The 24,884-nt window shown below is 46.9% G+C and overlaps 1 protein-coding gene and 1 non-coding gene across 2 annotated transcripts in view; one reads left to right on the forward strand and one right to left on the reverse strand.

The window, feature by feature from the left end:
• HGSNAT (heparan-alpha-glucosaminide N-acetyltransferase) overlaps nucleotides 1-24,884 on the forward strand; it is a 2,225,524-nt gene that overhangs the window by 535,504 nt on the left and 1,665,136 nt on the right. The gene's annotated exons all lie outside the window — the stretch shown is intronic.
• On the reverse strand, nucleotides 10,987-11,059 carry TRNAR-ACG (transfer RNA arginine (anticodon ACG)). The gene has a single exon. It is a non-coding gene; the product is annotated as a tRNA-Arg (tRNA).

Below are 24,884 nucleotides of genomic sequence, written 5' to 3' on the forward strand. Positions count from 1 at the left end.
GAGAGAGTGGAGGTTGGGTGGTTGGTGGTAGTGAGAGTGGAGGTAGGGTGGGTGGGGTAGAGAGAGTGGTAAGTGGGTGGGGGTAGACAGAATGGGGGGTAGGGGCAGAGAGTGAAGGTAGGGTGGATGGGTGGGGGTAGAGAGAGTGGGGCTAGAGTGGGTGGGGATAGAGTGCGTCAGGTAGTTTAGTTTAGTTTATTATTTGTATAGCGCAGTCTAACCCTGAGGTATCTGGGCGCTTGAACGTGGAACATATGTTACAGGTACAGTGCAAAAGATACAGACAATTACAGTAATGTGGCGATAAGAATACCGCTTTGGTAAGAGAAGACCGGTTACAACAATGGTCGTGCAGTACATGAAAAGTAGACATATTACACTAAGGTTGTGATAAAGCAACATATGGACAATGAAAAAGATCTGTTACAGAGTGGTCAAGCAGTAATAATACAAGTGCAGTAATCGAAAATGGGCACATAAATGATAGTCCAGCTACTGGTAAGGCAAGCCTGAGGTTAGATAGCTAAGGGATACTTGGAAAGGAGTAGGTCCTTCACTTTGGCTCTAAAAGACCAGAAGGAAGGATCTGCTCTGATGTCGGTGAGGAACGAGTTCCAGCACTTGGCCGTTAGCACCGGTAAGCTCCACCCTCCGGATGATTTCAAGTTGAACTTGGGTATGTTTAGGCGGTGTAGATAAGGCGCTTTGGTGGAACTGTGCCTTGAGAATGTGTCCAAGAGGTATTGGGGTGCTGTTGCGGACAGACATCTATGAGTGATGACAAGGGTGTGTAATTTGATTCTGTCACGTACCGATAAACAGCGTGCTTCTTGTCGGATGGCTGCAATGTGATTGGCACGAGGTATGTTTAGCGCGCAGCAAAGGGCACTGTTCTGGAGAACTTGAAGTTTGTTCAAATTGTGATTGGAGGAACCAAGAAATAAAGGGTTACAATAATCCAATTTGGACAAAATTAAGGCCCTCGCTAGAGTGAGACAGTTATTTGTGGACAGAAAGGGTTTGCATGGTGGTATTAGCTTGCTGTTCTAGGATGTGGAGAAGGCTGTTGAGTTTATTTGCTTTTTAAGTTTGAGTGTGGGGTCGAGGTAGACACCAAGGGTTTTAACCTCTTTGGCAACCTTGATGATATTGCCGTCAATAATGGAAGGTATGGTAGCCGGGGTCAAGTTTGTTGAGACGGGCTTGTGTACCTATGATCAGCAGTTCCGTCTTGTTGTTTAGGCAGAGGCTGTGAGTAGCCATCCAGGCCTGAATTTCTAAGTAGATTTCATTGAGTTTTACAGTTTACTTTTCATAGCATCCGGTGAAGGTAATGAGGACTTGGGTGTCATCCGCGAAATTAGTGTACGTAACACTCAGATCATCAAGACGATCAAAAAGGAGCTTAGTAAAGATATTGTAGAGCGTTGGTGAAACACAGGACCCTTGGGGAACTCTGCACTGGATGGGGACTTGGTCTGCCACCGCTGACGGTGCAAAGAGCCTAGTTGTCCTGTTGGAAAGGAAGGCTTGGATCCAGTTAGTGGCATTCCGGGAGAATGCGGCAGCAGAGGAGAGATATTTAGTCAGGATTTGGTGGTCAACCAGGTTGAATGCTGCGGATAAATCCAACAAGAGCAGGATGGCCAGGCTGCCCTTGTCTTTAGCTGCATGCATTTGGATTTTTAGGTCCAGAAGGGCTGTTTCCGTCCCATGCCTGGGTCTAAAGCCAGATTGTCGCAGGCCTAGGAGTTTATTGTCCTCCAGATGTTTCTGGATTTGTAAGTAGCCACTCTGTCTAGGATCTTCAGGAGAAACGGGACAGTTGTGATGGGTCTGTTGTTCGTCGGAATGTTGGGGTCTAGGTTTGGTTTTTTGAGTAGAGGCATGACCCAAGCTTCTTTGAGGTTATTAGAAACTGAAAAATTCTTGAAGGAGGAATTAATCAGTGCTGTAATGAAGGGTGCTAGTTCTTTAGCACCTTCCTTGATAACTGAAGCTGGGCAGGAGTCTCCTTGGCAGTTAGAAGGTTTGAGGCTTGAAATTATATTTACCACTTCTTCCGCCATTACTGAGGAGAAGTGGAAAGTAGGGCAGGAGCGGGGGTGTGGACTAGACATATTGCGGGAGTAGGCAGGAGGGGCCAGGCTAACCTTTTTAGACTATCTTCGCTTGCAGGAGTGCAATTTTATCTCATAAGGCTTGCTAAATGTTGACACAGTTGGCTTTGTCCTTGATACAATCAACAGTAGGTGGCGCTGGGGACTCTAGTTCTCTTAAAATAGAAAAGAGTTCTTTTGTGCCAGATTTGGCATTCTGGATTCAGGTGTTGAAGATTTCTTTTTTCATATTGGTAATGGCCTCTTTGTATGTGGCCGCTGCCATGGAGAATCTTTCCTTGTTAGGGGACGATGGAGCTTTTCGCCAAGTAGCTTCTGCTATTCTTTTGATGTTGCGTAGCGCTTTTAGTTCTGCAGAGAACCATTTGTTTAAGTGGACAGGTTTGGCTTTTTGTCATTTTAATGGGGCAATTTGATTTAAGGCTTGTTCCAAGGTATTGTTATAAAGCTCAAACAGGGAGGATGAGTCTATGTAGGTGATTGGAGGAAGGTTGGTGATAGGTTGTGGGAGAGGTAGCAAATTCTCTAAGGTTATGTTGCGTTTGTTCCGAGACAAGGATTGTGGTGCAGTAGTAGCCGGTGTGCTATGGTGAGTAACTTTTGGTATGGAGAAGGTGATACAGTAATGGTCTGTCCAGGCCTGTGGTGTAATGTTGACTAGGGTAATGTCACAGTTGGAATCAGCCAACCAGTCAAATGTTCTACCTTTGGCATGAGTAGGTTCAATAATATGTTGGGTGAATCCTAGAAGTGTCAGAGTGTCATCCAAGGGGGGGTGGGCGGTGGTAGTGAGAGTGGGGAAGTGGGGGTCTGGGTAGAGAGAATGGGCATATGGCCGGTGGAGATAGAGTGGGTGCAGTAGAGAGAGTGGAGTGGTAGAGCAAGGGGAGGTAGGGTGGGTGGGGGTAGAAAGACTGGTGGTATGGTGGGTGAATGGGTAGGGGTACCGAGTGGATGTAGGGTGGGGGTAGAGTGGATGTAGGGCAGGTGAGGGTAGAGCGAGTGGAATTAAGGTTTGGGGTGGAGAGATTGGAGGTTGGGTGAGTCGGTGGGGGAAGAGAGAGTGAAGGTAGAGTGGGTGGGGGTAGAGGGAGTGGGGGAAGGTGGGTGGGGGTATAGAGAGTAGGGGATGGGTAGGTGGGGATAGAGAGTGGGGGAGGGTGGCTGGGGATAGAGAGAGTGGGTAGGTTGGGTGGAGGTAGAGAGAGTGGGGAAGAGTGGGTGGGTATGTCTGGGTAGAGTGGGTCTGGATAGAGAGAGTGGGGCTAGAGTGGGTAGGGGTAGAGTGTGGGGGGTAGCAAGAGTGGAGTTAGAGTGGGTGGCTGAGGCTATAGAGAGATGAGGTATGGGGTAGAGAGTGGAGGTAGGGTGGGTGAGGGTAGAGAAAATAGGAGGCCTATGGTAGAGCGAGTTGTGGCAGGTAGGTGGGGGTAGTCTGGGTGCGGGTAGAGAGAGTGGAGGTATGGTGGGTGGGTTGGGTACAGAGTGGAGGTAGGGTGGGGGAACAGAGAGTGGAGGTTGGGTGGGCGGGGTAGAAAGAGTGGTAAGTGGGTGGGTAGGGTAGAGAGAGTGGAGGTGGGTAGAGAGTGTGGAGGTATGGTGGGTGTTTTGGGGTACAGAGTTGAGGTAGGGTGGGGGTAGAGAGAGTGGAGGTGAGGTGTGTCGGGGTAGAGAGAGTGGGGCTTTAGTGGGTGTGGGAAGGAGAGTGTGGGGGTAGAGTGGGTGGGTGGTGGTAGTGAGTGGGGAAGCGTGGGTCTGGGTAGAGGGAACGGAGGTAGGGTGAGCAGAGCTTTGGTGGGTGGGGTAGAAAGAGTGGAGTTCCGTATGTAGGGGGGTAGAGAGAGTGGGTTACGATAGGTGGGGGAAGGGAGTGGAGCTTAATGTGGGTGGGTCGGGGTAGAGAGAGTGGGGGTTGGGTGGGGTTTGTTGGTTGTCCCCAGGGCATCCGTGAGGGTGTGCAAGTCCTTCGCCACTCCCACCTTAGGGATAGGAGTGCTGCTGTGGATGGGATTCCTGCTGCCTGAGTCACAGTGGCGCTCCAGGCCCCGCACATCAAAGTCCCACACCGTATTGCCTGCATACCTACAGCTACAAGGAGAAAAGTAAAACCTGCCTTGGATTGGACCTCATTTCTGCAGGTGGCTGACAGTCTCCCTCCATGGTTTTAGAGTCCGCCAAGCGCTGTTTAAAGTAAAAATAGTCTGATAGTTCAAGCCGCACATAAAGAGAGAGAAAACATTGCTATCTCAGTCCTGGTGCCCCTCCACTTGCTCGTGGGGCTATCTCCTTCCACATAAGAGTGGTGCTGTGCTTGCCACTGTTCCACTTTGCATAGTTTGAAAAATGTTACTCTTCATTTTGTAACTGTCTAAAGCCCTTCATCTTCCATAAATATCTGGAAAGGGTCTGAAAAGTTGGCAGCTGTTTCAAAGCAGGATTTCAGTTCATTTATGGCAAGACGGGCAGCAACGGGTTAATGTGACATGCCCCTCTGCTAACACACCCCGAGATGAGTTGTACGCCTCCCACAGACATTTTGATGGGGCTTAAACTCCTGCCCTCGGTGCTTGCATGGCCAGCGCCTTCCCCCGCTAGGATACCAAGGCCATACCTAGGACGGTGACTTCTCGCAGTACAGACCCGTCAGACGCACTCCGACTCTGCCTTTTCAGACGGGATGGGAGCTCTTTGTCTGCAACTCGAGCGCCACTAACCAGGGCTCAAACTCTCAGCTTTGTCGGGAGGCCATCCTGCCTTTTTCCATATGTTTCCCAATTCCGTATCTGCTGCATTTACATAAAAGAAAAGCCAGGAGTTCCCCACAGCCTCTATTTGGGCCCTGTGGCATTTGTCCGTGCTTCAGGCTCTGATGCCCTCCATGAGGGCTGGACCTGCAAGAAGAAGCACTATAAATAGACATTCCGGACGTGCATCTAGTAGATAGGGGTGCCTCTCAGTCCACCCTATGTCCGCAGAGTTTAAGACGAAATAAAAAATGAGAGGACTGTTAGTAAATACTTGCAGTAATCCGGGACCAAGCTCTTATTCAGTGTTAAGTAGAACAGGTGACCCCAATCTACTCATTAGTATGAAAATAAACACATTTTATTACATCATTACAAAAACATCAAAATCTCAATTCATATACCTAAAATAACACTGAAACATCACATATCAAATACATGTGTACACTAAAAAAGAATGAAAGTGCTTGCGTGACTCAAAAACTACCCTAACCCAGATCGCTTAAGATGATGGGTAGGGTCCAGACTAGAAAACGAACCATCAGTCCTGTCTTATACTCAACATATTTCGAATGGACTGTGTCCTCCCAAGTATTCCTCATCTTTAACCCATCTTTGATATACTCCGATATCATCCTGCTTGCAGCTTGGAAACTTTTTTCAGCAGAGGGCGCTGTGCATCGTTGACCTTGTGTCCCTCGAGAGCCTCAGTCGTCCTCGACTATGCCGTAGACGCTGGTACATATTGCACGAACTGCGCCCGTTGTCTCTGTTCCGTTTTTCAGCACAGCTGCTCGAAACGTTTCTTTGCCTCGGCTTGTTATTTACAGCGTAGTTACTAATCTCGTTACAAAAAATATCTACTCATACCCCGAAAACAGGCTTCAAGAAATGTGCTGAGTGTTCGACCCAGATGTCCATAACCAATCCTCATCGAGCATGACTCTGGTGCCTGGGCCACATTGTCAAAGATTGCGGCTTGTGCCAGTATATGACTGAAAAAGCGTTAAAGGAGAGGAAGAGGAAACTTGCTTTGGGCAAACCATCCCCAAGTTCATCCTCGGTGACCCCCACAAACATTTCATCTGAAGAGAAGAGCCCAAGAAGGAGATCTCTGCTCCGAGCCAAGAGGCACAGTAAACGTTTGAAGCGTTCGAGATTTCGGCGGTCCTCTTCCTCATCTTCGAGGAGATTGAAGAAAAGGAGTCATCGCTCCAGATCGTCCTCTACGGATTCCCTGCCTGAAGGGGAAACAGGTAAGATTTCCTAACAAGGGGGCTAGTCAAGTGGAACTGGAAAAGTTCTGATGGCAGATGTTGAAGGTGTTTGAGAAGGCGGCAAAGCCAGCCCCTTCGTTGAAGTCGTTAGAGACTCGCAGCCCCATTGTGTGAAAAGCCAACAGGGTGTCTGTAAAAACCACTGACCGTGCGCCCGAGGGCCCTGACAGTAGGTCGAAGGTAAGGAAGAATTCGAGGGCCTCGAAGGCATCTTGTGCGCACCTCACATGGCCTCACTGCCTCAAAGGGATCCTCCTTCTCTGAACCCATTAATTAATGTTGAAGGTGTAGAAGTTGAGTCTATCGACACTGAAACAGTCGGGGTCGAAGGTTTTTAAACCTCAGTGGAAAAGAGACTTTTTCAAGTCCATGGCCTCTATTTATGAGGAAGAGGTGGAGGAAGAAAGCCCTATTTATAGTTTTGGAAGGGAATACGGCACTACTGGTGTTCCAGAGGAGCTGCTATCACAGGAATACAAAATGAGACCTTGTGGACACCCTGCAGGATGCCAGTGGTCTAGATACCTCTCCAGAGGTGAATATGGCACTCCTGAAGGTTCAGGTCATGCTGATGCATCTTATAGATCAGTAATGGCAAAGGTAATGGCAAAGGTTATTTAATACCTTAGGGGGTAGATCATCGGTTGGATATGAACAAGATGACCTTACAGATATTTTGGACCGGGGACCTTCTAAGGACCCAGTCCTTCCCTTCCATACAGCAGTGAAGAATAGAATTCTGGAGAACTGGAAACATCCTGATACCATCCCTCCAGTTCACAAGGATTTCACACAAAAATACAGACCCTCATCAGTGGATCCAGAGTTTCTTTTGAAACATCGGAGTCCCTAAATCCATGTTGTGCAAGCAGCTACTGCTGCATCTAAGGGAGCAGCCTATCTCACAGTCCAGTTGGACAGGGAGAATAAAAGGCTTGATGCCATGGGAAAGAAAGATTTCTCCGCAGGGAGTATGGCACCAAAAGCAACAAATGCAACTTGTGCTATAGCAAAGTTCACCTACACTTTGTGGGAGGTGATAGCCATGGCATCCGAACACATCCCAGAGGGTGAGGAAAGGGATGGCTTTTTGAGCATTATTCAGGACGGTAAACATACTATGTGCCAATCATTGCAGTCAGGGCTAGACACTGCAGATTGTATTAGCTGTTATATGGCTGCTAGTAGACGATTTGCCTGGCTTCGTAAATCAGGGTTTGCTTCCGACGTGCCATCCAGATTATTAGATATGATGTTTGAAGGGTCTTACTTGTTTGGATCTAAAGCAGATGAAAGTCTTGAGGCAGCGGCGAAATCTTTGAGTCAGGTCATTAGGCAGCCACAACAAGGTCAAACAGCTCCAACTTCTGTTCAGGGATGCAGAAATCGTTAATTTAATTACTATTCCTCAGTTAGCAGAGGAAGAGGTCAATTTAACCAAAGAGGATATAGAAGGCAACCTCGAGGCAGTCAAGGACGTACAGGCAGATGAGCTGCAGTAGTATCCGCTGCCTTGCCTTCTGCACCAACCGGTGCCACAGAACCACTTTGAAAACTTGAATCATTCGACAGTAGTGGGAGGCAGATTATCTCATAATCTGAAAGAATGGCAAAGTATTACAACAGATGCTTCAGCACTACACACAGTTGCCCATGGTTACTGCCTCCCTTTTCTTGAAAGTACCAGATCCGCTCCTCCTACAGAAAGTTTAGACACTGTTGGAGAATGGTGCAATCAAACCGGTACCTTTAGCGAAAAGAAATCAAGGCTGGTACTCTCCTTATTTTCTAATCCTGAAAAAGGATGGAGAGTTGTGACCTATCTTGACTTGAGATGCTTGAACAAGTTTCTCAGGAAGGACAAGTTCAAGATGGTCACTCTCTTGCAGATCCTCCAGGCCCTTCAGCTCCAGGATTGGATGGTGTAATTGGATCTTCAGGATGCTTATTTTCATGTGCTGATTCATCTCAAGCACAGAAAATACATGAGATTCGCCCTTGGCAGTTCCCACAATTAGTTTCGGGTACTGCCATTCTGGCTGACCTCCGCCCGAGGGTTTTCACCAAGCTGATGGCGGTAGTGGCAGCAAATCCACAGAGGGGGCGGGGGGATTCACATCTACCACTACCTGGACGATTAGCTGATCAGAGCCTGTTCACCTGAACGGGCACTGGAACATCTAGAAAGCACCTGTCATTCTCTCCACAAGCTAGACTTCTCCCTTAACTTCAAGAAGTCCCATGTGACACCTTCCCAGAAGCTGAAATTTATTGGAGCAGCCCTGGACTCTTCCTCTGGAAATGTTTTGCCACCCGAGGTGAGGGCTATCCACATAGAGCAGATGGTAAACACATTTTAAAGTGCCTCAAATCTTCTAGCCTTCGATTTGATTTTCTGAGGTTGCTCTGCCTCATGGCATCCTGCATTTTTCTGGTGCCAGAGGCCCGTTTGAGAATGATGTCTCTTCAGTGGTCCCTCAGCACACAGTGTTCACAGTTCTCAGGCAGGATGAAGGATCTGGTACGGATCCCAAACAGGGTCGCGCAGGATCTCCTGTGGTGGTCCGTCAAGGAAAATTTGTTGAAGGGGGAACCCTTTTGGCAACCATTGCCAGAGACTACGGTGGGGAATTGATGCTTCCCTATCAGGTTGGGGAGGTCATTCCAACTGTCTAACAATCAGCGGACACTGGTCTCCATCGGTGTATAAACTGCATATCAACCTTTTGAACTGAGGGCAATCAGACTAGCGCTGATGGCTTTCCTGCCCTCTGTATGAGGAAAAAGTGTCCTGATAATGACGGACAACACAGTGGCCATGCACTACCTCAACAAGAGAGGAGGTGTGGGGTCACTGCCTCTGTGCAGAGAGGCAATGGAGCTCTGGTTTTGGGCGCTACAAGAAGGAATCTCTCTGTCGGCAGTTCATCTGGCCGGAGAAGAAAACACAGCAGCAGTCGCTCTGAGCAGGCAGAGCACAGTCTCCCACGAGTAGGCGTTAGCTCAGGAAATCCTTTGAGATCTTCACCCTTTGGGGTACCCCACAAGTGGATCTGTTAGCAACCGGAAGTGCAAACAGTTCTGCTCCAGGGAATTTCCCCCATGACGAGCTCTAGGATACGCGTTCATAATGGACTGGGAATTTCCACTTCTGTGCGCATTTCTGCCGATGCCTGTCATTCCTCATGAGGCTAAGAAAATTTGGGAAATCCATGATCCTGATTGCCCTGCACTGGGCCAGGAGGATGTTGTATCCAGAACTTCTGGGAATGTCCAGCTGCCCTCGAATTCATCTTCCACAAAGAGAGGACCTTCTTTCAGAAGAGGGGGTTGCATTCTTCATCCAGAGATCAGGACCCTCAATCTCCATGCCTGCTTTCTGAGAGGTTGAGGTACACAGATTGGGACCTTCCAGAAGATGTAATGGAGGATTTGCTTTCGGTTAGAAGGCCGGTAACAAAATCTTTATACCGCTGCTGTTGGAACACATTTTGCAGCTGGTGTAGAGATAAAGGAATTGATCCATTTACTTGTGATACGCCATCGGTTTTTCTTTTCTACTACATTTAACCACTAAGGAGCTACAGGTTGCTACTGCCAAGGGCTATCCGGCTGCCTTGTCCATTTTCAAGCACTTTCTGGAACAAGGTTCCTACTTCTCGCTCGCCAGCCATTGGAGCGAGTGGCGAGCGAGAAGCGGACAACCAGATACAGCCAAGATAGCAAGCTTACTTGTTTGAGAGAGTCCACTTAGAGGACTACGCCGGACAGGAGTTGAGAAGCCTGCACTCCCTAACCCTGACGCACATAATGCTGTGTAAGAGAAGGTAGTAAACAGAAAAAGAAGTTACACTGTGGATCCGCTGCCAGTCATATTAGACGAGATGCTCCACTTAAAAGAATGAGAAACTCACAAATAGAGAGAGAACTGAATGTGAGCTGCTTTAAGATGATACTCATACCGGGTTCTGCAACACACCACCTAGGACTCCCCTACAGTAGACGGGAGGACCAAAGGAGGAAGAACACTGTAGCTAAAGTGTTTTAATAATTATGAAGAGTGACAGAGTTAACAGCTCCTGAAGAATGTTTTCCACTTGGAGGTTGTTTGAAACAGAAACATGTTGAGTAGATGACAGGACTGATGGTTCGGTTCTTGTCTGGACCCTACCCATTACCTTAAGCGATCTGGGTCAGAAGAGGGATTTGGGTTAGGATAGTTTTTGAGTCACGCCCGCACTTTAATTCTTTTTTAGTGTACACATATACTTGATATGTGATGTTTTAGTGTTTTTTTAGGTATATGAATTGTGATTTTGATGTTTTTGTAATGATGTAATAAAATGTGTTTATTTTCATACTAATGAATAGATTGATGTCATCTGAGGCTCCTCCGTTTTCTACTTTACATGTATAAGAGCTTGCTGCTGGATTACTGCAAGTATTGAATAACAGTCCTCCTATTTTTTACTTCGTCTTGCAAGAAGAAGACCTGGCTATATGTGGCAAAGGCTTGGGGCGCATGCGCAGCATACCATTGTCTGCAGCTTTCATATGCGAGATCTCTTCTGCACCCACCTCTGTGATGTGCTGTGCCCCCCCACTCCCACCTGTCAAAGAGCAATGCTGGGACTTCCTTTGACAGGCTGCCTTACATTGCAAACATTTCTGCAATAATTTAAAGGCCAGAAGAAAGACTGGTGCCTTTAAAGATTGTTATTGCAGGTGACGTTTAGTTACATGCATTCAGTACCTCAGGCCAAGGCTAGGGAAAAGACAGAGACTACAAAATTACAGAGACTACAAAAGTACAATTGGAGTTAATTAGAAAAGTGTGCCCCCTCCCGAACCAGGTATGAGTCGAACCTACGATCTTCTGATCCGTAGTCAAACGCGTTTTCCACTGCGCCACTGACCCCAATGTGTTTACATGTACCCCATGAATGTTTTTGAATAAAGGGAGTAAATGGGTTAATCCATCATTTGGAGCTCGCAGCGACATTTAACATTTATTTATTAATTTATTGCACATTTTTAAGGAGCTTATACATCAAGTGAATTGTGTTTCAAAGCACCCACAGGTCAACAGGGAGGGAACATGGGAATGAAAATCAAATAACAATGAAACATAGAGGCGGACATACTTGTGAGCATTCAGAACGTGCAAGTGCAGATCGAGAGAGAAGGGATGGGGAGTGGGGGGGGTAAGTGCTCAGTGTACCAAGAGAGAAGTGCTAGGGGGTGAGCAGCTGTAAGTGCCTAGATGAGTGGTCAGCTGCCAATAAATAAGTGCCAGCGAATTGTGGCATAGGCCATTGGGTGCCAAGGTAAGTGCTAGGAGTGGGCAGAGGCTGAAGGCGATTGGGGGTAGGAGGCTAGGGCCGAAGAGAACACAAAAGGGCCCTGGTCACCAATTTCAGCAACTGTGGGGTTTAGCAGACGAAAGATGAAGGGAAGGAGGAGGTTAAAAGGAAAGTCTTGAGGAGCTTCCAGAATTTGAGATCTGAATCAAGATGTATAGGAAGGGGGCCTGTTCCATAGGAGGGAGTCTGCTGAGAAAGAGATCGGTCACCAGCTCGCTGTTTAGCGAAGCGTTTGCCACACAGAGAGTTGGTGCCGGAGTAGAGAGTAGCTGGAGAGAGAGTATTTAGTGAGGGAAAATTGTAGGTAGCATGGTCCCCGGCCCCTGACGGCCTTATGGATGATGCAAAGGGATTTAAATTTGATCCTTGCAGCAACTGGGAGCCAGTGGAGAGCTTTCCGGGCTGGAGAGATGCAGTCCCTGGGTTTAAGGCCAAGGATAAGTCTTGCAGCCCTATTCTGGATTAGCTGCAGGGGTCGTAAAGAAGATGAGGGTAGATTAAGAAAAAGGCTATTCCAGTAGTCTAGCCTAGAGAGAACAAGTTCTTTTGAGACATTGAGCTTTGGGGCGAAAGTGAGGAAAGGAAGAATTCCTTTGAGGAGGTGGAGTTGAAAGTGGGACTTCTTGGCAAGGTCCTAAATGTGAGGGAGGAAGGAAAGATAGGAGTCAAAATTAACTCCAAGGTTTCTGGCTTCAGATGAAGGAGAGGGGGGAGACCCCATAGAAGATGGCCAGAGTGAGGGAGTGAGGGGAAGAAAGAGGGAGCATGAGTCCCAATGGGAAGGATCTCAGTCTTGCTTGCATTGAGGCAGAGATCATTGGAAGTACACCAGGACTGGATGGCAGATAGGCAGTCAGGAATAATGGAGGAAGTAAAGAGAGGGTCAGGGGGAAGTTTGAAGAAGAGTTGTGTGTCATCTGCAAAACACTGGAAGTTAGGGTAGAAGGTGGAAATGAGGTGTGCAAGCGGCGCAAGATAGGTGTTAAAGAGCCAGGGAGAAAGGTTGGAGATCTGGGGCACAGCGCAGGTGGAGTTAGAAGTGGGGGAGGAGAAAGGGCTCAGAATAACCTGGGACGTACGATCATTGAGGAAGGAGGTCAGCCAGTCCGGTGCCCACTCCGAGATACGTAGGGTATCGTAGAGCTGTTTTAGGAGGATGGAGTGGTTGACCGTATCAAATGCAGAAGAGAGATCAAGTAGAATGAGAACAGCAGGAGGGTTAGAATCAAGAGAGGCAAGCTATTCCTCATGGGTGTTCAGAAAAGCAGTTTACGTGCCTCTGGATGCTCGGAATCCAGATTGATGGTTGTGCGTGGAGGCAGCCAACAAGTTCAGTGTGCTGGGTCAGTTGGGGGAAGACCAGCTTCTCCAAGAGTTTCCCAAGGAAGGGGGTGATAGATATGGGGCAGTAGTTGGCTGGACAAGATGGGTCTGCAGAAGGTTTTTCCAGAGAGGGCGCACTAGGGAATGCTTGAGGAGGAGAGGAAAGATCCAATAGCAAAAGAGTGGTTGCAGTGTAGGGGCAAGAGAGTCAATATTGTCCTTAATGGTTCTGGAGGAGCAAGGGGAAACCTGTTTTGAGGAGACCTCAGTGGAGTAGACCACTCTGGTGACCTCATCGGGTGTGATATGAGAGAAGGTGGAGAGAGAGGCAGAGGGAGGATGGGAGGCCGTAGGAGGCAAGGGGCTTGGGGAGGGGGAGGGACACAAGCATGCTCAGGATGTCCTGAGTTTTTGTAGTGAAGTGTGGGGCCAGTGCGTTGCAGAGGGCCTGGGAGTTGAGAGGTGAGGAGGAGACTGCAGAAGTGTTGGCTATTTTTAAAAAGTTCAGTCGTATTGTTGGATGCTCCATGGACGCTAGCCTGGATGTGGGTCCTTTTCTTGGTGCAGATGGAAAGTCTGTATTGTCTTTGGAGCAGGCAACAGGTCAGTTTGTCAGAGGGCGAGCCCGAGGTCTGCCACTTCCGTTCCACAGCTCTGTACTTGCATTTCAAGAATGCAAGTTTGGCGTCATACCAGGTGTTATGCTTGAAGGCGTATTTCAGGCCGAACCTCATGGCTGGGGCAAGAATGTTAAGGATATTAGTAATAGCAAGATGGAGGTTACTGTCAGAGTCAAACTCCAAATCTCCCTCTTCCTCTTCTAACTCCAACCCTCCAACCTCCTCCTCACCTGTGGCGATGGATCCCTGGGGCGGTTCCAATCTCTTCTTCCACCAAGCAGTTTTTTTTGACGGAGGATAGGGCCTACCCCGGGAGGAAGCCACCCTGACCTGGTACAATAAGGTCTAGAGGGGGCCTCTCTGCCGGAGCAAGCTAAATGGGGGAAAAAGCCTGATGGCATAAAAAAACCACTAGCGAAGCGGTGGTAAGTAGGTCCAATGATTAGGTAAGGAGGACTGATGAATCGAGAGCTGCCAAAGCGGAAAGTCCGAAGCACTGGAGTATGACGAAATACTAAGGGAGGCCAGGAGGAGAGAGAGTAACGAACAGAGTGGGGAACCAAAGGGGGAACCAGTAGAGTAGCAAGGAACAAAGGAGGGAGCGGGAGAAGGACTGGATAAAAGGGCAGGCAGACAAATTGAAGGACAGAAAACGGGAACGGAGAATACTAGCGTCTCACCTGGAGTCTGGCTCGAGAGGGTTGCAACGCGCAGACTTCCGGGTGTGACGGGAAGAAATAGGCGTACCGCGGCAGACGCCGCGGAAACAACTAGACCGCTGAACACAGTGCGTGGTGGGACGTGAAGGGGTGGCTAATGGCCGCCTAGTCTCCACCGCGACCATATTCCCCAACGTTGGCGGCGCATGACAGTTGCTGAGAGCAGAGTCTGAGATAATGTCTGGAGTGAGGAGAGGGGGGATGAAGGTAGATGCAAAGGCAGCAGCTGACACTCGTTTCATCGGACGGATATTAGTTAACGAGGTTGGTAGGGCTGTGCGTGGTGTGGTCAGCGGGCCAAGAGGGCCCAGGTGAGAGGAGAGGAGACAGTGGTCTGACCAGTAGAGGGGGGTGATCAGAGGGGAGGGGAGGGAAAGATCAGTGGATGAAGACATCAAGAGTGTGTCCAGCTGAGTGGGTAGGACCGAAAGGGAGAATAGAGAGGGAGAGCAAGGTGAAAAGGTCACAGAAGACAGTGGATGCCGTGATTGAGTAATCAAGGTGGATGTTGAAATCGCCCACGGGAAGGAGTTTAGAGGTGATTGCAAGGAGAGAGGAGGACAAATCAGCCCATTCATAGAGTAACAGGGTGGTAGAGCCAGGTGGCCTGTAGATAGTGGCAATGGTCAGAGAGAAAGTGGCAGAGATGACCAGTTTGCAGACCAGGCTCTCGAAGGAAGAGTAAGGCTGGGTGGGAATGTAAGCATTTATATATTTGTGTGCATACCTTACTATGGTTTGTGTGCTTTTCAACCTACACCCATCATGGAAGCCACACCCACAAATGAGCACTCCCCCATCAATTTCTTACCCCACTTAAAGCACTGTTTACAACTCCTTTGGACTCCAACTCGCTTAACGCCTTAAATACTGAGACGAGGAAGAGGAGTAAGGAATCAATGTGGAATGAACGTAACATCAAGTTAAACGTGCAGACGTTTCATCCTAACAATCAGCTGCGCGGGACATTCAAACCTTAGGAACACCTACAATTAAGGAGAGGAAAGCTGCAGTGCAATCGAAACAGGAAGCAGACCCAACGGTAGAAACAGACACACAGAGACGAGCCATGCTGGAAGTGCCAGATGTTTGCAGGGAACCACCTGGAAGCATACTTTACCGGAGGAACAGGAGTCTGGTGAAAGTGAAGCGGGTGCCTTTGAGGGACCGCTGGACGGCAGACAGCCGCAGCAAGGCTGTAGGAGATGCGGTCCTGTGGGGCTGCTTCGATTGCATCAGCGAGTGGTTGTGAAGCCGACACGGGAACCGGTCGAGAGTCTGCATGACACGGAAGCCTGTCTAGAGATAAAACTTTGACGCAGCTATGTGTTACAGCGGTGAGTCGGCACAGAACGGTTGGGGGTATCCGGGACGTGCCAGCAAACCTACAATTGAATTACTATTTTGAATACTGACCACATAGATTTGAAAGGAAAATGTTGTACAAATCTCTTTATATGAGATGTCAATTTGGGCAAACTTGGACCAAGCATTGCCACAAGCCAAGAGATATTAATGAAGAAGTAGAAGGGCAAAAGTTTTACAAATCTCCTTATATGAAATGTCGATTTCTGAAATATTGGAACAAGCATTGCCGAAAGCCAAGAAATACTAATGAAGAAATTGACAGACAGAACTTGAACAAATCTCCATATGTGGGATGTCAATATGGGGGAGGTTGGAACAAGTAGTACCTGAAGTCAATGAAGTATAAACAGTGAAGGAGTGCAACTGTGTTGGAAGGACAGTGAACATTGTAGGAAGACCTGGTGAATGAAACAAATTAGGCAATGAACCCTTTTTGGAGAAGGATATGTGGAAGGAAAGTACAGCAGGGGATCTGCAAGATCCAGAAGGGGAGATTCCTGGCAGGAGAGTATACTAGGCATTCCATAAAGCATATGAAAGAAAGAGACATAGTGAAAGATATCTGGCTGGATAGTGTACACCAGGAGATCTGAAGAATAAGTTAAGTAGTTCTTGGCAGTGGAAATTATCCATGGAACAGTTGTGTTAAAGAGAAACCTTGTCATTCGAAGTAGTTGTGGAACATAAGCATATTACCCTCCTGTAAAGTAGAAAACACTTATTTTTGCTATCCTCCAAACAGTGTTGTGGGAAAAGACATTTCTACTATTTCTGTGGAATCATTGTTTGGGAAAAGACACTTTTTGCCATCCTTAAGAAATTGTTTCAGGAAAGCGACATTTCAACTACTCTTAAAGAATCGGGCTTTAAGAAGGACATTTTCGTTATTCTACCTGAAAGAATGCAGGGTAAGGGAACACCCCCATGGATTCAATAATTCTTCATAGCTGATTTACATACACTTTTTATTAAGTAAAAATCAGAAACATTTATTTTGTATCTTTGATTGTTTAGGTCTTCTGGTCAGATATCTTTTGGACACAAGGGGCCTCATTACGAGTTTGCCAGTCCGGTAACAACGGTGCCGGTAAACCTCCGGCACTGTTGTTACCGGACCGGCAAACTATGAGGTCTGCTCACGGGTTCCTTTTCACCTGCCAGGTCTGACCTGGCGGGCGCACCAGCACCCGCGATTAGACCATGTTGGATGTACGGGTGCCGGTGTCGGACAAATGGTGCCGGTCATCAGACCTCCCCTTTACCATTGAGCCCTATGGGGACTAATATTTTCCGGCACCCGGGAATGGCCCGGGTCTGCCGGGGCTGTAATGTCCCGGTAATTGCCGATTCCCGGGCACCAGAAAAAAAATGACTCTGGTGGCAACCGTGCCGTTTTACCGCCACGGCTACCAGCAGAGTCATAATGAGGCCCAAGGATTGTTTACATAATTTCAACTACAAGACACAGACTGATCTTTAGTTTTGGTTTCCTAGGTAGGAAAACTCTCTCTTTAAGATAGGGACAGAAAGGCCTTTATCCAAACCCTTTAATTTAATAAAATGTCTAAAGTTGAAAATGTTACAACTTTGTGTCAGCCTTTCATTTCTGACCCCTCATAGAGGAAAGGGCTGAAGCAGAAGGTAACCTCTTGCGTGAAATGAGGTGCCCGGTTTTTGTAAAAGAATCACTACCAGAATAGTGTTATAACAATCGACAGGTGGAAAGGGTGTCACGAAATGCATGGTAATAGTGTGCAAGGGACCAAGTGGAGGAGACATTTCCTGAAGCAGCCGATCGGGTTCACTGCATGCCTTGTTTGTTTGGGCACACACTTAGCATGTGTTTACGTATTCATGTGTGCCTTTTCGTATTGAAGTCCACCAGCACCATCGTTGTAACAACTCTAGCATCTTAGTACTTTCTGGATGCCCTGCTGGGGGATTCATGACACCATTGGAAGGCCATGGTCTGGATATGTACTTTCTTAGCTCTTCCCTTGGCTTCCCTCCGTCGGGTTGACTTAGCCATCACTAACACAGTTCATAAGTTTCTAAACACAGTTCAGGTTTACAATTTCCCGATCTTTCTCTTGGCATCCCTCCGTCGGGTTCATACTTGCCTTATGTTTGCATTCAGTATTTTCTCAAGAAAGGAGGCGGTTTCTCTTCCCCTACCGACTTTTGATTGTACAAAGGATTTTTATGTGACCTTTGTAGGACCACTCTGACCCTCACGCCGCCCTCTCCTGGGGCATTCTGGGATGTGTAGTTCCACCACAAAACAAAAGGGCCATTCAGAGTCCTTTGAATGAGCACTCCTGCGACGCCAGACCACTCTGCAGCTGTCCCTGTTCTCGGTTTTCTCAAAAGTCCAAAACACAAGTTCTTTGTTCATATGTTGCCATTTGCAACGTTGGGCTCAACACAGTTAGGTTTGCTATCAGCTTTCTTCGACTCACCGGCTGTGTTGAACCCGCTGGTCTGTTTTGCCTCTGGAGTCAAGGACGGTACCACAGTAGCCAGCACGCCTCCCCGCCTGTGTTATCCATGCGGGAGACCTCTGTGGACTGTTGACACCTGTGGCACCACACGCCAGCTGTATTCCCTGGTCTTGCAATTCCTTTATCAGAGGCTTTGCGGTTCTGAGTTGAAAAGGGTAAGGGCAACTCCCTCCTCGTCATCCTTTCAGGTCCCGCTGCTTTTCTCCTCCGCTTGAATTGCTCGTCTGGATTAGCTGTACTCTTGTGCGTTCAGCCTTGCTCCATGTGTGCTCTTGTGCTCTGCGTTCTATCCCTGTGGGGAAGGTAAAGGGCCGTCCAGTGTGTGTGGTTTTGGTCAATTGCCTTGCTCTGCCTGATCCTTGGGTTGGGACATGTCAGGTAAACGGCTCTGGTGTTAGTCCTTTGTCTTTCTCTGTGTAAAAGTGTTTGTGTCAGAAAAGTGGGGTAGAGCTTCTCGATGTCCTACAGGCTATGATGGGGAAAAGGTGTTACAGGGAGTGGGGCACCACATCTCGCCCGCCGCTGTCCCACTTTCACTCCCTGAAGACCCCCATCCAGGTGATCCTCCCCCACTGGTCCACCCCCAGGAACTGGATCCAATAGTGATGGCTGTGTCCTGGCCACCTGGATGACAGATCTCCAGAGACTAGCCGGTGAGCCACCTTCAGGTTTCTCACAGTAAGAACAACCCACTGGGAGAGTAAGGTAATGCTTGTTGTATGCAAACATTCTTGCCTTCCTTTTTTTATGTGATCAAACCCAGTCTCTAAGGGCTCCTAAAATGGTTCTTGGGGCATCACAAAGGCATATGAAATAGCCTTTAGCTGCTACATGTCTATCTTGTGTGAGAGAACAGGGTTTCCCCTTGTGAATACATGAGAGAGCATCTGCTTTGCTGTTACGAGAACCTGGTTTGTACGTTATTGCCAAATCAAAGGCATAAAATAATGGGTGCCAACGTGCTTGCCGAGCATTGGTACACTTAGCAGAGCTCAAAGCCATGAGGTTTCTATGGTCAGAATAGATTATAGTCTAATGTTGAGCCCCCAGCATATAAAGCCTTAATTCACCAAAGGTCGCTCTTATGGTTAACAGTTCCTTATCGGTTATGGTGTAGTTGCATTCTGCAATGGGTAACTTACATGACTAGAATGCACAGGGTGTAAGGCTCCAGTGTTATGGTAGTGCTAAGACAGAATAGCCCCTACAGCTATGTCTAAGGCCTCTACCACGAAAGGGAGATCAAAACCTGGGTACTGTAAAACAGAGGCCCCGGTGAAGGCTGTTTCTAGAGCCATAAACGTGGTGTGCTCTTCAGGTGACCAAACAACTGGTTGGTCCTTCCCGGTCAATTAAGCAAAGTGTACTACTAACAGGGAGAAGTTATGGATGAGGCGACGGTAAAAGTTAGATAACCCTAGAAAGGCTTGAACTGACTTCACATTCTTGGGGATAGGTCAGTCCAGTAGTGCCTTTACTTGTCCTTCATCCATGGAGACTCCTCATGGCGACATAAATCCTAAGAATTCAATACGTTGTGTATGAAACACACATTTCTCTGCTTTAGCAAAGAATTGGTTTTCTCGCATACGTTGTAACACTTGCTTTATATGTATGATATGCTGTGACTGGGATGGTGAAAAGATCAGAATATCATCTAAATAAATGATGGCGAATTGATTGATGCTATCCCTACATATGTCATCCATAAATCTCTGAAAGGTCGCTGAGGCATTGCACAAGCCCACAGTCATCCCCCTCTATTCAAACAATCCATAGCGCGTACCAAAGGCAGTTTCCCATTAATATCCCATGTGTACATGGACCAAGTGATACGCCCCTTGCAAATCCAACTCAGTGAACACTGTGGCACTTTGAATTTGATCTAGCAGGACTGATTGGGGAAGTGGGTAGCGTTTTTGGATCATGATGTTAGTTATTGCACGGTAGTCTATGCAGGCAAGAAGGTCCCCTCCTTCTTCAGTACAAAGAAGGGGGAAGCTCCTGAGGCCAAATTGTCATCTATTTACTGCTGCAATTGCCTGTCCTCTGCCTGGGTAAGAGAATACACTCAACCACAGGGTATAACTGCACCTGGTCTATCAGATAGTTATACATACGATGGGGGTTTTAGGGACGTTGCTCGACCTTTATTGAATACATCTGCGTATTCTGTATAGCAGTCAGGTAGTTCTGCTACCATTGTGGGCACATTATGGAACGCCGAAAGCATGGCTCCTTCCGGAACGGTGTTCAATAAAAATCCTCTGAGACAACCAAACAGTTGCAAACACAATGAATGGAGGAGAAATCCATAGTTTTGTTGGCCCAGTCAATCAAAGGGTTGTGCTGTGATAACCACAACAGGCCTAACAAAACACCATAATGTGGAGCATCAATCAGATCAAATGAGATAAACTCTGTGTGCCGATCTTGACACACCAGTGTCATGATTGGTGTATTCTGTGTGATAGAACCAGATGTCAATTCAGAACTCTCCACTGCTCTAACGGGTTTGGTTATTGCCTTAGCTATCTGGGTTATATCAAGGCTTTTCGCCATATTGATATCCATATAAACACCAGATGCACCAGAATCGATATAGGCCTCAATATCATAAGGACCACCGTCCATTTGGATACGAGCTGCTGTGTGCAGCAAGCCTGAACCAGAGTTTCTGTGTCGAACATGGGAACCTGTGTCAATAGGACTCTTCTGTGCGATTCCCTTAATGGGTGAGTCACCTCTATTACCCCTGGTTTTCCAGAGCGCACTGAGCAGGGAAGCAATAGTGACAGGATTTTCCACAATACAAGCATAAGATTCTTTCTGCGGCTTTCGTTTTCCCTCTGGGGCAATGGCCACAAAATCCCCTTATCTGCATCAGCATTGGCTCTGCTTCACTTTCCCCCTGTCCTTCCGGCTTGGAGCACTATCTATCGCCCACACCTGGAACGAGAGGGGGTGCCGTGAGACTTTTTTCCTTCTTCTTTCTGTCCTGCAGCCATCAACTTGCAAAACCAGATCCAATAATCTGTGGCAAGAGCAGGGACTACTGAAAGAGCGTCCCTCATATCCTCCCGTAGACCTTTGCCAAAAACAGCTGCCTTCTTTCCCTCCGGCCACCTGATCTCTGCAGCCAGCTGATCAAACGGGCCACATAAGAACCTTATGACCTTGGGTTAGTTTCAAAAGCTCCAAATCAGTGCCCTGTCCCTTGTGTCTGGTATTGTAGATCTTTGACATCTCTGCCACCAAAGCATCAAAAACATATAAATGCGGTGTCATTCTTCTCCACTAACAGATTAGGCCATAAAGCAGCTACAGTGCCCAGATAGAATAGGACAAATGTGACCTTCACAGGGGCATCAGCGAAGGCATTTGGCATACACAGAAAGCGCAATTTGCACTGGTTGAGGAAAATGTGAACGCCCTGAGGCTCCTGCTGAAGGCGAGGCTCCCACAACATCCTCAACAGGCGGTAAATATCGGCCTTCATGTTGTCAAGCTGATTTGGAGTTCTGTGTCGGCGTTAGCCATGTCCGTTCACAGGGATACAACAACTTGTATCCGTGCAGCCACAGAATCAATTGCTGCCTCTGTGGTGTTCCTGGTAGAGGTAGGGCTCGACAAACTGTGAGGGGTAGACCGGAAGTTGTCTACGAGTAACCCACCTGACGACTACAATACCCAATGAGTGCAGCCCACAATCGCAAGATTCCAGAAAAAGGAAGACATTGGCCTACCTTTGATGGATGGATGGAGTGGATGGTAGATTGAGTCAGTAGCAAACAAGGAGGAAAACCGCACGTATGACATGATGACGGTAAAACTGAAAGAAACCAAAATAAATATAATCACAAGGGGGCTTCCAGGTGGCACGAGGGTGCAACTAAGGGCCAAGGGAAGTGCAGAGTGACAATCCTTAAGGCACGTTCAAATCCAAGGTTTCCACAATAATACAAGGAAAACAGACAGAATCTAAGAGAGGTCCATACACCTGTAGTGAGGAAAGCAGGCATGAAGAACAGATCACAAGATCCGTTCCGAGGCATCAAAATGACAACAAGATCCAAAAGCCGTCCAAGAAGACAATCCAAGATCGGATATCAATTAGCAATTGGGTAAGTGGGACATGAGAAAAGACAAGAGGCTAACCACCAGAATTCACGGTTGTCGAGCAGCTCGCCCTTGGTCCTGCATCCTCCTTAGTAACTTTTCCGTCTGCATTTTCAAGGGTTATATCGTAGTGTACTTGATTTTCCTGTCTGAAAATGCTTACAGACTTTCTGCACCCTAGGGCTGAGATCCAGGAAGTATCTGGTGGTTGTATTTTCATAATGCATTCCTCCAATTTTCTTTGCCACTTTATGAATTGTGTCACAATCTCAATTCAGCAGGCATATTATAATTGGTCTCGTAGGGGCCCCTGGGATTGGTTTTAGGCCTAGCAATCTGTGCACTTATTAAATAGCAAAACAGTCAGTGACCTTTAGTGAGGGGAGCAGTTTAAACATTAGCGTTTCAATGTCGTATGCATGTGCCTGTTTTGCTTCCCTCCTTCATGCCTATTGGACACAAATTATTAATGTGTGATCTGCCTTCCAATTCCTCATTGTTCATCTGGATTGACTTCACTTACGTCTGTGTTTCTTGTCCATCTTCTCAATTGAGTCTTCTGCCTCTGTTATTCGTTTCTCTGCATCCCTAGTTCTGCCTGCGAGTTCTGTCATTCTGACTTGTAGATAGTCCACTCTTGAGATGACGTTACTTATGAAGACAGCTTAGCATGAGTGACATGCAAGACATACAATAAGCAGGGTTGCATGGCAATTTGCTGTTCATTTCTGTAGGTTTGCTAATCAAGTTGTCACTTGTGTAGCAAAGTTAGCTACTTAGGTTGCTCTGTTAAATGAAAGCACAGCTTGCCCTACATCCCTCTTTTGCCCTTGAAGCTCGCTCTATCCTCTTTTCTCTGTTCACTGCAAGTTCAAAGGGGCTAATGGAGAGAGAGTGCAGCAGTAATCATCTCCCCCACTCTTGAGTGCCAAAGCAAAGGCCTGTGTGGGACTGCTAGGTAAGACTTTATTTAAATAATTGCAAACCAGAAATAAGCAGGATGATATTAAGCTAACTATATCCTGTCTTATAAAATGCCAGTATGTGTTAACCTGACAGTTTAATTCCTAAAAATGTAAGTTGTTGCATAATTACAGTATTTCTACCATAAAACACTGCATCATCTCCATGCTTTACAGTAATGTTTAGGTTAGTGTATCCAAATCTCATAGTGCCAACTAGATTTCATTTTGTTGGGGAAGATGCATCATATTGACAAGTGAACTCTTTTGAAAAAAATGTACATGATCACACGGCCAAATGCTTTTGATGGCAAACCCAGTTCTGTAACTTGCAGGTTGCATACATCTGTGCAACTGGTGATCAACCCATGAGCTGATCCCATACTCTTTGATATTTTCTCTGACCACCCTATTGCTTTATACCAGCTACCCTGAAAGTGAGATGGCCAGCAAACTACAATATTCCCCTTCCCCCTTCCCAGAGTTTGCCCAGTTCCCCGCCTGCTACGCCACCCACTCTTCTTAGTCTCTTACTTTCTTTCGTCTTACATAATTAAAACACACCTGGAACTAGATGTTTATTCAAAGTAGTGATCAATAGTTACATCCAGTCTGTAATTACACTGATCTACTGCACTACCATACAATGTAGTTAGCCTCCAGAGCTTACTTTGCTCTTTGATTGCATTATATATTAGCACTTGCAGGAGAGAGCGGGAAAAACTATTTACAGAGCCTTTTTTTAACCATATCTGTTTGTTTGTGTCCATTCATGAGGTTAACCTTTTACATTTTATTGACACACACCCAGGGCTCAGTCTTTTTGCCCACTCGCGTAATCCAGTAGATTTAATGAAGGGTAAATACCATTTGCAAGGGATGTTTAAAACTTTTAATTAACATTTACTTTGTTTGCAGTAAATGTCAAATAAAAGTTTCACTGTGCATGTCTGGCTTATGCACAGCTGGCCTCTATGTGGTAGCAGTGTAGCAAACAAAGTAGGTTTGTGATGTCATGCACCGTGTTACAGAACGCACAATTAAATTGGTTGTCATCTGGTGCAGTGGGTCGGATGCCTTTCTGTTAGGTCGAGTAGGTAAACTAAGTTACTCGACCTGCAGGTCTAGCAGAATTATAAAGAATTTGCAAGGCCTTACTCCTCTCGCTAATGTCTTACTTCAGCGGTACATAAAACTGTTAAATTAAAATGTCTGATTAGCAAACATACACATTTGATTAGCAATATTGTACTAATATAATGTCACAGGAAGTTATTTGTATCTAAAACATAAAATTAGCAACAATACATTAGTACACTATTGCTAATCAAATGTGTATGTTTGCTAATCAGACATTTTAATTAGAAATAAAATAAATTTTTGAAAACTCATTTACGCCTTGAGATGTCTTGAGCCGTGGGTTGTTATTATTATTATCCTGTAGCTTGTTCTTATCCGACCACTTACTACAAATATGTACGAGCATTCATAAACCACTCTCTTTTGTGGGTAGTCGGGGGGGGGGGGGTTTAATGACAGCATTTTTGTCTGCGCTATTGTGTTAATTGCCTCATCTGCAGGGCCATCCATACACTTAAGTCCAGCTGACTGGTGCTAGAAAGCTCCACCTCATACGCAGATTATCTAATTATTTGTGCTCTGTTTTTGCTGTGCCTGGAGCATTAGTTCATGCTACAGATAGGAGTTTAATGGTTTCTGAACCCCCTCCCACCTCCACGGCATCTGCACATAGTCGGAGTTATGTTCT

The sequence above is a fragment of the Ambystoma mexicanum genome, chromosome 14 (genome assembly GCF_040938575.1).
Source record: "Ambystoma mexicanum isolate Mex_15411 chromosome 14, UKY_AmexF1_1, whole genome shotgun sequence".
Classification (NCBI taxonomy): Eukaryota; Metazoa; Chordata; class Amphibia; order Caudata; family Ambystomatidae; genus Ambystoma; species Ambystoma mexicanum.